Raw genomic sequence first — 10,971 nt, 5'->3', positions numbered from 1 at the left:
TTCGGTTACTGACCCAACACTCTAACCACTAGGCTTCCTGCTGCCTCTTCTACCGGCCTGGCCTATCAATGACTTCCTGACCACCACTGTGGAACACAAAGTGGCTCTTTGACTTATTGTACCAAGTTTCAACATACCATGCAAGATGGACTAACCATGCCAGGTGAAATGAAATTACTGTAATTACATTGTCTTATAATGTCATGCCCTGACTGTAGAGAGCTTTTTATGTCTCTATTTTGGTTTGGTCAGGGTGTGATTTGGGTGGGCTTTCTATGTTCATTTTCTATGTTTTGTATTTCTTTGTGTTTGGCCGGGTGTGGTTCTCAATCAAAGGCAGCTGTCTATCGTTGTCTCTGATTGAGAACCATACTTAGGTAGCTTTTCCCCACCGATGCTTGGTGGGTAGTTATTTTCTGGTATGTGTTTCTGCACCTGCACCTTGTTATTAGTGTTCAGTTGTAATAAAAAGATTGGTCCGATCCTTCTGCATCCGACGACCGTTACAGAACTACCCACTACAAGCGGACCAAGCAGCGTGGTATGGAGGAGCAGGAGATTGTTCTCCTGGACATGGGAGGAGATATTGGATGGACAGGGACCCTGGAGACAGGCTGGGGAATATCGCTGCCCGAAAGAAGAACTGGAGGCAGCTAAAGCTGAGAGGCGGCGATATGAGGCAAGGCAGCGCAGCAGGCACGAGAAGCAGCTTTTTGGGGGCGCACACAGGGAGATTGGCGGAGTCAGGCGATAGACCTGAGCCAACTCCCCGTGCTTATCGGAAGCAGTGTGGTACTGGTCAGGCACCGTGTTATGCGGTAAAGCGCACGGTGTCTCCAGTGCGCGCTCATAGCCCGGAGCGCTATATGCCAGCTCCCCGCAAGTGCCATGCGAGAGTGGGCATCCAACCAGGGCGGATTGTGCCAGCTCAGCGAGCTTGGTCACCAGTGAGCCTTTCGGCCCAGGGTATCCTGCGCCGGCTCTGCGTACGCTCGGGGCGCTGGACGGCAATGTCCTTGCCGCGTCGCTCGCGGGCATTGAGCCAAATGGAGAGGTGCGAGTGGTAAGCACCAGATCTCCAGTGCTCCCCCACAGCCCGGTTCGACTTGTGCCTGCACTCTGGAGAGGCCGGGCTAAAGTGGGCATTCAGCCTGGAGGAGTGGTGCCAAGGCTGCGCACCAGGGTTCCAGTGCCCCCCACAGCCCGGTTCATCCGGTGCCTCCTCTACGCACCAGGCCTCCTGTAGGTCTCCCCAGCCTGGTGGGCCCTGTGGCAGCCCCACGCACCAGGCTGTCTCTGCGTCTCCTCCCTCCAGAGTCGCCCTCCAATCCGGACCCTCCAGCGACGCCCTCTAGTCCGGAGCCTCCAGTGATGCCCTCCAGTCCGGAGCCTCCAGTGTCGCCCTCCAGTCCGGAGCCTCCAGAGGCGCCCTTCAGTCCGGAGCTTCCAGCGACGCTCTCCAGTCCGGAGCCTCCAGCGACGCCCTCCAGTTCGGAGCTCCCAACAAGGGTCCCCAGTCCGGGGCCCACTTCAAGCGTGCCCAGTCCGGGGCCCACAATGAGGGTGCCCATTCCGGGGCCCGCTACGAGGGCGCCCAGTCCGGGTCCCCAGTCCGGGGCCCGCTACGAGGGTCCCCAGTCCGGGGTCGGCGGCGAGGGTCCCCGATCTAGAGGCGCCACCCAAGTGGGCCAAGCCAGAGGTGGAGCGGGTTCTACGTCCCGCACCAGAGCCGCCACCGCGGAGAAATGCCCACCCAGACCCTCCCCTATAGGTTCAGGTTTTGTGGCCGGAGTCCGCACCTTTGGGGGGGGGTACTGTCACGCCCTGACCGTAGAGAGCTTTTTATGTCTCTATTTTGGTTTGGTCAGGGTGTGATTTGGGTGGGCATTCTATGTTCATTTTCTATGTTTTGTATTTCTTTGTGTTTGGCCGGGTGTGGTTCTCAATCAGAGGCAGCTGTCTATCGTTGTCTCTGATTAAGAATCATACTTAGGTAGCTTTTCCCCACCGATGCTTGGTGGGTAGTTATTTTCTGTTTTGTGTTTCTGCACCTGACAGGACAGTTTCGGTTTCGTTCATTCTCTTTGTTATTTTTGTTATTAGTGTTCAGTTGTAATAAAAAGCATGAACACTTACCACGCTGTGCTTTGGTCCAATCCTTCTGCATCCGACGACCGTTACATATAAAGAAAAATTAGGTGACAACCAGTTCTGGTATGACGTGACAAAAGTGTCTCGAAAAAAGGCATGTTACGCTGTTGTTCCCAAAACTATGTTGACATGTCTATCTTAACAGTTATGATAATCAATATTATCTTATACAATTGAAGTTGGAAGTTTACATACACCTTAGCCAAATACATTTAAACTCAGTTTTTCACAATTCCTGACATTTGATCCTAGTAAAAATTCCCTGTCATAGGTCAGTTAGAATCACCACTTTATTTTAAGAATGTGAAATGTCAGAATAATACTAGAGAGAATGATGTATTTCAGCTTTTATTTCTTTCAGCACATTCCCAGTGGGTCAGAAGTTTACATACACTCAATTAGTATTTGATAGCATTGCCTTTAAATTGTTTAACTTGGGTCAAACGTTTCGGTTAGCCTTCCACAAGCTTCCCACAATAAGTTGGGTGAGTCTTGGCCAATTCCTCCTGACAGAGCTAGTGTAACTGAGTCAGGTTTGTAGGCCTCCTTGCTCGCACATGCTTTTTCAGTTCTGCCGCCAAATTTTCTATAGGATTGAAGTCAGGGCTTTGTGATGGCCACTCCAATACCTTGACTTTGTTGTCCTTAAGCCATTTTGCCACAACTTTGGAAGTATGCTTGGGATCATTGTTCATTTGGAAGACCCATTTGCGACCAAGCTTTAACTTCCTGACTGATGTCTTGAGATGTTGCTTCAATATATCCACATAATTTTCCTCCCTCATGATGCCATCTGTTTTGTGACATGATGCTGCCACCTCCGTGCTTCACGGTTGGGATGGTGTTCTTCGGCTTGCAAGCCTCCCCCTTTTTCCTCCAAACATAACGATGGTCATTATGGCCAAACAGTTAAATGTTATTTAATCAGACCAGAGAACATTTCTCCAAAAAGTACGATCTTTGTTCCCATGTGCAGTTGAAAACCGTAGTCTGGGTTTTTTTATGGCGGTTTTGGAGCAGTGGCTTCTTCCTTGCTGAGCGGCCTTTCAGGTTATGTCGATATAGGACTCGTTTTACTGTGGATATAGATACTTTTATACCTGTTTCCTCCAGCATCTTCACAAGGTCCTTTGCTGTTGTTCTGGGATTGATTTGCATTCGCACCAAAGTACGCTCATCTTTAGGAGACAGAACGTGTTTCCTTCCTGAGCGGTATGACGGCTGCGTGGTCCCATGGTGTTTATACTTGCGTACTATTGTTTGTACAGATGAACGTGGTACCTTCAGGCGTTTGGAAATTGCTTCCAAGGATGAACCGGTCTTGGCTGACTTCTTTTGATTTTACCATGATTTCAAGCAGAGGCAAAGAGTTTGAAGGTAGGCCTTGAAATACATCCACAGGTACACCTCCAATTGACTCATGTGATGTCAATTAGCCTATCAGAAGCTTCTAAAGCCATGACATCGTTTTCTGGAATTTTCCAAGCTGTTTAAAGGCACAGTCAACTTAGTGTATGTAAACTTCTGACCCACTGAAATTGTGATACAGTGAGTTATAAGTGAAATAGTCTGTCTATAAACAATTATTGGAAAAATTACTTGTGTCATGCACAAAGTAGATGTCCTAACCGACTTGCCAAAACTATAGTTTGTTAACAAGAAATTTGTGGAGTGGTTGAAAAACGAGTTTTAATGACTCCAACCTAACTGTATGTAAACTTCCAACTTCAACTTGATCAGTCAGGATTTGGTTCAGGTGGGATCTAAGATCCTTCAATTTACAGGGTCATAAAACCCTTACAAATGACAAGCTTGAATGGAGAATTTTCTTGATGCCCTTGAGATGCCCTTAAGATGGTGCACATAAGGGAAGGCACTTTTAGAGGTTACTGACAAATTATCGGAATAGCGTAGTCTGCCCATTGAATATAGAGCTTTAGGCTATTTGTCAAATAGAAATGGTAAAAACCATTGCCATAATATTGATATTGAAGTACACAGATAGTTACACTTAGTGAGAACATACTTTGGCGATGTTGTTCATCTGTGTCCCTGCCTGAGGTGAGGAGCTGTTGCAGAGGGACCACACTGGAAGTCTTAAACTTGTATCCCCCTTCCCTCATCCAATTTGCTGATCATTGAGGGATGTGACCCAGTTCTGTTTCCTCATTGGCTGGCAGATTTTTAAAAAGGAGGTGATCAGCCAACTGTGAGAGGGGAGACTACAAGGATACTGCTGACCAATAACTAAAATCTAAAACTGACTCGAACCAAATTTTCACCAATTCTGAAATTAAATATCGGTTTGCAGGTCAGGAGTGTCCATATAGACCCTCTGAAGACAGGCTTCCTTCCCCCTGTCAAATGACCCAAAACACCTTAAGAGTCCCGGGCACAAAACATTCTCAGAGTTCCTCACATGTAGCCCAAGATACACGCAGTCTGGGATTTATATAGTATGCGACAGGTCACAATGTGGTGACCTGGTTAGTGTTTATTGGCTTATTTCACTGTAGAGCCTCTAGCCCTGCTCACTATACCTTATCCAACCTTTCAGTTCCACCACCCACACATGCAATGACATCACCTGGTTTCAATGATGTTTCTAGAGACAATATCTCTCTCATCATCACTCAATACCTAGATTTACCTCCACTGTATTAACATCCTACCGTACCTTTGTCTGTACATTATACCTTGAAGCTATTTTATCGCCCCCAGAAACCTCCTTTTACTCTCTGTTCCAGACGTTCTAGACAACCAATTCTCATAGCTTTTAGCCATACCCCTAGCTCCACTCCTATTCCCCAGGCGCTCTCTTTTGATGACTTCTGTAACCGTAATAGCCTTGGTTTCATGCATGTTAACATTAGAAGCCTCCTCCCTAAGTTTGTTTTATTCACTGCTTTAGCACACTCTGCCAACCCGGATGTTCTAGCCGTGTCTGAATCTTGGCTTAGGAAGACCACCAAAAATTCTGAAATTTTCATCCCTAACTACAACATTTTCAGACAAGATAGAACGGCCAAAGGGGGCGGTGTTGCAATCTACTGCAAAGATAGCCTGCAGAGTTCTGTCCTACTATCTAGGTCTGTACCCAAACAATTTGAACTTCTACTTTTAAAAATCCACCTCTCTAAAGACAAGTCTCTCACCATTGCCGCCTGCTATAGACCACCCTCTGCCCCCAGCTGTGCTCTGGACACCATATGTGAACTGATTGCCCCCCATCTATCTTCAGAGCTCGTGCTGCTAGGCGACCTAAACTGGAACATGCTTAACACCCCAGCCATCCTACAATCTAAGCTTGATGCCCTCAATCTCACACAAATTATCAATGAACCTACCAGGTACCACCCCAAAGCCGTAAACACGGGCACCCTCATAGATATCATCCTAACCAACTTGTCCTCTAAATACACCTCTGCTGTTTTCAACCAAGATCTCAGCGATCACTGCCTCATTGCCTGCATCCGTAATGGGTCAGCGGTCAAACAACCTCCACTCATCACTGTCAAACGCTCCCTGAAACACTTCAGCGAGCAGGCCTTTCTAATCGACCTGGCCGGGGTATCCTGGAAGGATATTGATCTCATCCCGTCAGTAGAGGATGCCTGGTTATAAAAAAAAAAAAAGCCTTCCTCACCATCTTAAATAAGCATGCCCCATTCAAGACATTTAGAACCAGGAACAGATATAGCCCTTGGTTCTCTCCAGACCTGACTGCCCTTGACAAACAGAAAAACATCCTATGGCGTTCTGCATTAGCATCGAACAGCCCCCGTGATATGCAACTTTTCAGGGAAGCTAGAAACCAATAGGCAGTTAGAAAAGCCAAGGATAGCTTTTTCAAGCAGAAATTTGCTTCCTGCAACACAAACTCAAAAAAGTTCTGGGACACTGTAAAGTCCATGGAGAATAAGAACACCTCCTCCCAGCTGCCCACTGCACTGTAGATAGGAAACATTGTCACCACCGATAAATCGACTATAATTGAGAATTTCAATAAGCAGTTTTCTACGGCTGGCCATGTTTTCCACCTGGCTACCCCTACCCCGGTCAACAGCACTGCACCCCCCATAGCTACTCGCCCAAGCCTTCCCCATTTCTCCTTCTCCCAAATCCAGTCAGCTGATGTTCTGAAAGAGCTGCAAAATCTGGACCCCTACAAATCAGCCGGGCTAGATAATCTAGACCCTTTCTTTCTAAAATGATCTGCTGAAATTGTTGCCACCCCTATTACTAGCCTGTTCAACCTCTCTTTCGTGTCGTCTGAGATTCCCAAAGATTGGAAAGCAGCTGCGGTGGTCATCCCCCTCTTCAAAGGGGGGGACACTCTTGACCCAAACTGCTACAGACCTATATCTATCCTACCCTGCCTTTCTAAGGTCTTCGAAAGCCAAGTCAACAAACAGATTACCGACCATTTCGAATCCCACCATATCTTCTCCGCTATGCAATCTGGTTTCAGAGCTGGTCATCGGTGCACCTCAGCCACGCTCAAGGTCCTAAACGATATCTTAACCACCATCGATAAGAAACAATACTGTGCAGCCGTATTCATCGACCTGGCCAAGGCTTTCGACTCTGTCAATCACCACATCCTCATCGGCAGACTCGACAGCCTTGGATTCTCAAATGATTGCCTCGCCTGGTTCACCAACTACTTCTCTGATAGAGTTCAGTGTGTCAAATCGGAGGGTCTGTTGTCCGGGCCTCTGGCAGTCTCTATGGGGGTGCCACATGGTTCAATTCTTGGACCGACTCTCTTCTCTGTATACATCAATGATGTCGCTCTTGCTGCTGGTGATTCTCTGATCCACCTCTACGCAGACGACACCATTCTGTATACTTCTGGCCCTTCTTTGGACACTGTGTTAACAACCCTCCAGGCAAGCTTCAATGCCATACAACTCTCCTTCCGTGGCCTGCAATTGCTCTTAAATACAAGTAAAACTAAATGCATGCTCTTCAACCGATCGCTGCCTGCACCTGCCCGTCCGTCCAACATCACTACTCTGGACGGCTCTGACTTAGAATATGTGAACAACTACAAATACCTAGGTGTCTGGTTAGACTGTAAACTCTCCTTCCAGACTCACATCAAACATCTCCAATCCAAAGTTAAGTCTAGAATTGGCTTCCTATTCCGCAACAAAGCATCCTTCACTCATGCTGCCAAACATACCCTTGTAAAACTGACCATCCTACCAATCCTCGACTTCGGCGATGTCATTTACAAAATAGCCTCCAATACCCTACTCAATAAATTGGATGCAGTCTATCACAGTGCCATCCGTTTTGTCACCAAAGTCCCATATACTACCCACCACTGCGACCTGTACGCTCTCGTTGGCTGTCCCTCGCTTCATACTCGTCGCCAGACCCACTGGTTCCAGGTCATCTACAAGACCCTGCTAGGTAAAGTCCCGCCTTATCTCAGCTCGCTGGTCACCATAGCAGCACCCACCTGTAGCACGCGCTCCAGCAGGTATATCTCTCTGGTCACCCCCAAAACCAATTCTTTCTTTGGCCGCCTCTCCTTCCAGTTCTCTGCTGCCAATGACTGGAACGAACTACAAAAATCTCTGAAACTGGAAACACTTATCTCCCTCACTAGCTTTAAGCACCAGCTGTCAGAGCAGCTCACAGATTACTGCACCTGTACATAGCCCATCTATAATTTAGCCCAAACAACTACCTTTTTCCCTACTGTATTTATTTATTTATTTATTTTGCTCCTTTGCACCCCATTATTTATATCTCTACTTTGCACATTCTTCCACTGCAAATCAACCATTCCAGTGTTTTACTTGCTATATTGTATTTACTTCGCCACCATGGCCTTTTTTTTGCCTTCACCTCCCTTATCTCACCTCACTTGCTCACATTGTATATAGACTTATTTTTCTACTGTATTATTGACTGTATATTTGTTTTACTCCATGTGTAACTCTGTGTTGTTGTATGTGTCGAACTGCTTTGCTTTATCTTGGCCAGGTCGCAATTGTAAATGAGAACTTGTTCTCAACTTGCCTACCTGGTTAAATAAAGGTTAAATATATATTATTATTTTTTAAATTAAATGTGTAGCGTATCAAGGGTGGAATGGGGGTAGGTGACTGAGGAGAGGCACAGATCCAGCTGGAACTGGCCCGGCACTTGTTGCTCTGAAAAGGGGTCTGGTTTATAGCAGACTGGCGTGATGTAACACGTGTTTGAGTTGGGACTAGGGCCCTTACATAAAACACACGGCAGAGGGACGGAAATAAGGAACCAGAGCACCCAACCTTTCACAATAGTCTGTGGGACCACAAGACAACCAACTTTATCTTTCAACACCCTTTCAGTAAAGGTTTTATTGGGTCCCCAGAGAGAATGATTTATTTCAGCTGAGGTAGAATGGTTTTAAATATCCCCGCGTTAAATTCTGCCCACCAGAAACACTGCCTCTGTGTGAGCGGTTCCTTGTTTGTTTATTGCCCCATACAGTTCGTTGTTTATGAAGAGACATACCCGTCCCCCTTTGGACTTGCCCGAGGCCGCTTTCGTCCGATCGTGCCGTTGCAATGATGTGTGAAGAAAATTGTCAACATTTTATCTGCTAGAATAGCATATGCCAAACACACATCTAAGCAAAGACTGGCAAATGAAGTGGATTTACGCTATGATTAAATGCCAGTGAATGTGGCTGGGGAAAAAACACTCAACGGTCAATATCACTAAAAGTGTTATTTTTTGTCCTCAAGATAAATCATTCAAAATTGTATATAAAAAAATATACACTGGATCAAATTTCAAAAGGATCCTTGTGTGTATGCCTTCATGATAATAGAAGCATAATGACATAGAAGTACATTTTAGACTATTTTATTTCGGTGGAAGGAGGCAATTTTTCAATGTCCCAAGTGCTGCTCAATCAACTTCAACGAGAATAATTCGGAATACAATTATATATTTAAAAAAATATTTACTAATTTTCTTCATTAAATGTTATCTTATGTATAGTCTTTTTATGATAAATGTGTCACGCCCTGACCTTAGAGATCCTTTTTATGTCTCTATTTTGGTTGGTCAGGGCGTGAGTTTGGGTGGGCATTCTATGTCTGGTGTTCTATGTTGTCCTTGTTTTGTATTTCTTTGTGTTTGGCCTGGTATGGTTCCCAATCAGAGGCAGCTGTCTATCGTTGTCTCTGATTGAGAACCATACTTAGGTAGCCTGTTCCCACCTGTGTTTGTGGGTAGTTGTTTTCTGTTTTGTGTGTCGTCACCGTTTGTTGTTTTGTTGTTTTGTCAAGTGTTTTGTATTTTATTAAAAGTAATATGAACACTTACCACGCTGCACCTTTGTCCTCTTCTCCTTCTCCCGACGACGTTCGTTACAGAACTACCCACCACCAAAGGACCAAGCAGCGTGGAAGGATGGACTCCTGGACATGGGAGGAAATATTGGACGGCAAGGGACCCTGGGCACAGCCGGGGGAGTATCGCCGTCCGAAAGAGGAGCTAGAGGCAGCTAGAGCGGAGCGGCGACACTACGAGGAATTGGCTCGAGGTAACGGGCACGAGAGGCAGCCCCAGAATTTTTTTGGGGGGGCACACGGGGAGATTGGCGGACTCAGGTAGGAGACCTGAGCCAACTCCTCATGCTTACCGTGGCGAGAGAGTGAATGGGCAGGCACTGTGTTATGCGGTAAAGCGCACGGTGTCCCCAGTGCGCAAGCATAGCCCGGTGCGCTACATCGCAGCTCCTCGAATCGGCCCAGGCTAGAGTGGGCATTGAGCCAGGAGGGTTGATGCCGGCTCAGCGCATCTGGTCTCCAGTGCGTCTCCTCGGCCCGGGGTATACTGCACCAGCCCTACGCACGGTGTCCCCGGTTCGCCAGCACAGCCCAGTGTGGCCTGTCCAACTCCCCGCACTTGCCGGGCGACAGGGGGTATCCAGCCAGGACGAGTTGTGCTAGCTCTGCGCTCGAGACCGCCAGTGCGCCTCCACGGTCCAGTGCATCCGGTGCCTCGGCCAAGGACAAGGCCTTCTGCATGTCTCCCCAGCCTGGTGAGTTCTGTGCCTGTTCTAAGCCCTAACCCTCCTGCATGTCTCCCCAGCCTGGTGAGTCCTGTGCCTTCTCCCAGAGCCAGGCCTCCTGTGTGTCTCTCCATTCCAGTGGTGATCCATGGCACGAAGCCTCTAGTGGTGATCCATGGCACGAAGCCTCCAGTGATGATCCATGGCAAGAAGCCTCCAGTAATGATCCATGGCACGAAGCCTCCAGTGATGATCCATGGCAAGAAGCCTCCAGTGGTGATCCATGGCACTAAGCCTCCTGTGATGATCCATGGCACAAAGCCTCCAGTGATGATCCATGGCACGAAGCCTCCAGTGATGATCCATGGCACGAAGCCTCCTGTGATGATCCATGGCACAAAGCCTCCAGTGATGATCCATGGCAAGAAGCCTCCAGTGATGATCCATGGCACGCAAGCCCTCCTGTGATGATCCATGGCACGAAGCCTCCAGGTGCAGTAGGATCCATCACGGCACATGCAAACCTCCAGTGAGGAGTTATGGCACGAGGCCTCCAACAAAGGACGTCAGTCCGGAGCCTCCAGCAATGCCTTCTAGTCCGGAGCCTCCAGCGACGCCCTCTAGTCCGGAGCCTCCAGCGTCGCCCTCTAGTCCGGAGCCTCCAGCAACGCCCTCTAGTCTGGGGCCTCCAGCGACGCCCTCTAGTCCGGAGCCTCCAGCGTCGCCCTCTAGTCCGGAGCCTCCAGCGTCGCCCTCTAGTCCGGAACCTCCAGCGACGCCCTCTAGTCCGGAGC

The sequence above is a fragment of the Salvelinus alpinus genome, chromosome 19 (assembly GCF_045679555.1).
Source record: "Salvelinus alpinus chromosome 19, SLU_Salpinus.1, whole genome shotgun sequence".
Taxonomy (NCBI): Eukaryota; Metazoa; Chordata; class Actinopteri; order Salmoniformes; family Salmonidae; genus Salvelinus; species Salvelinus alpinus.
Note: the sequence above shows the minus strand (reverse complement) of the source record.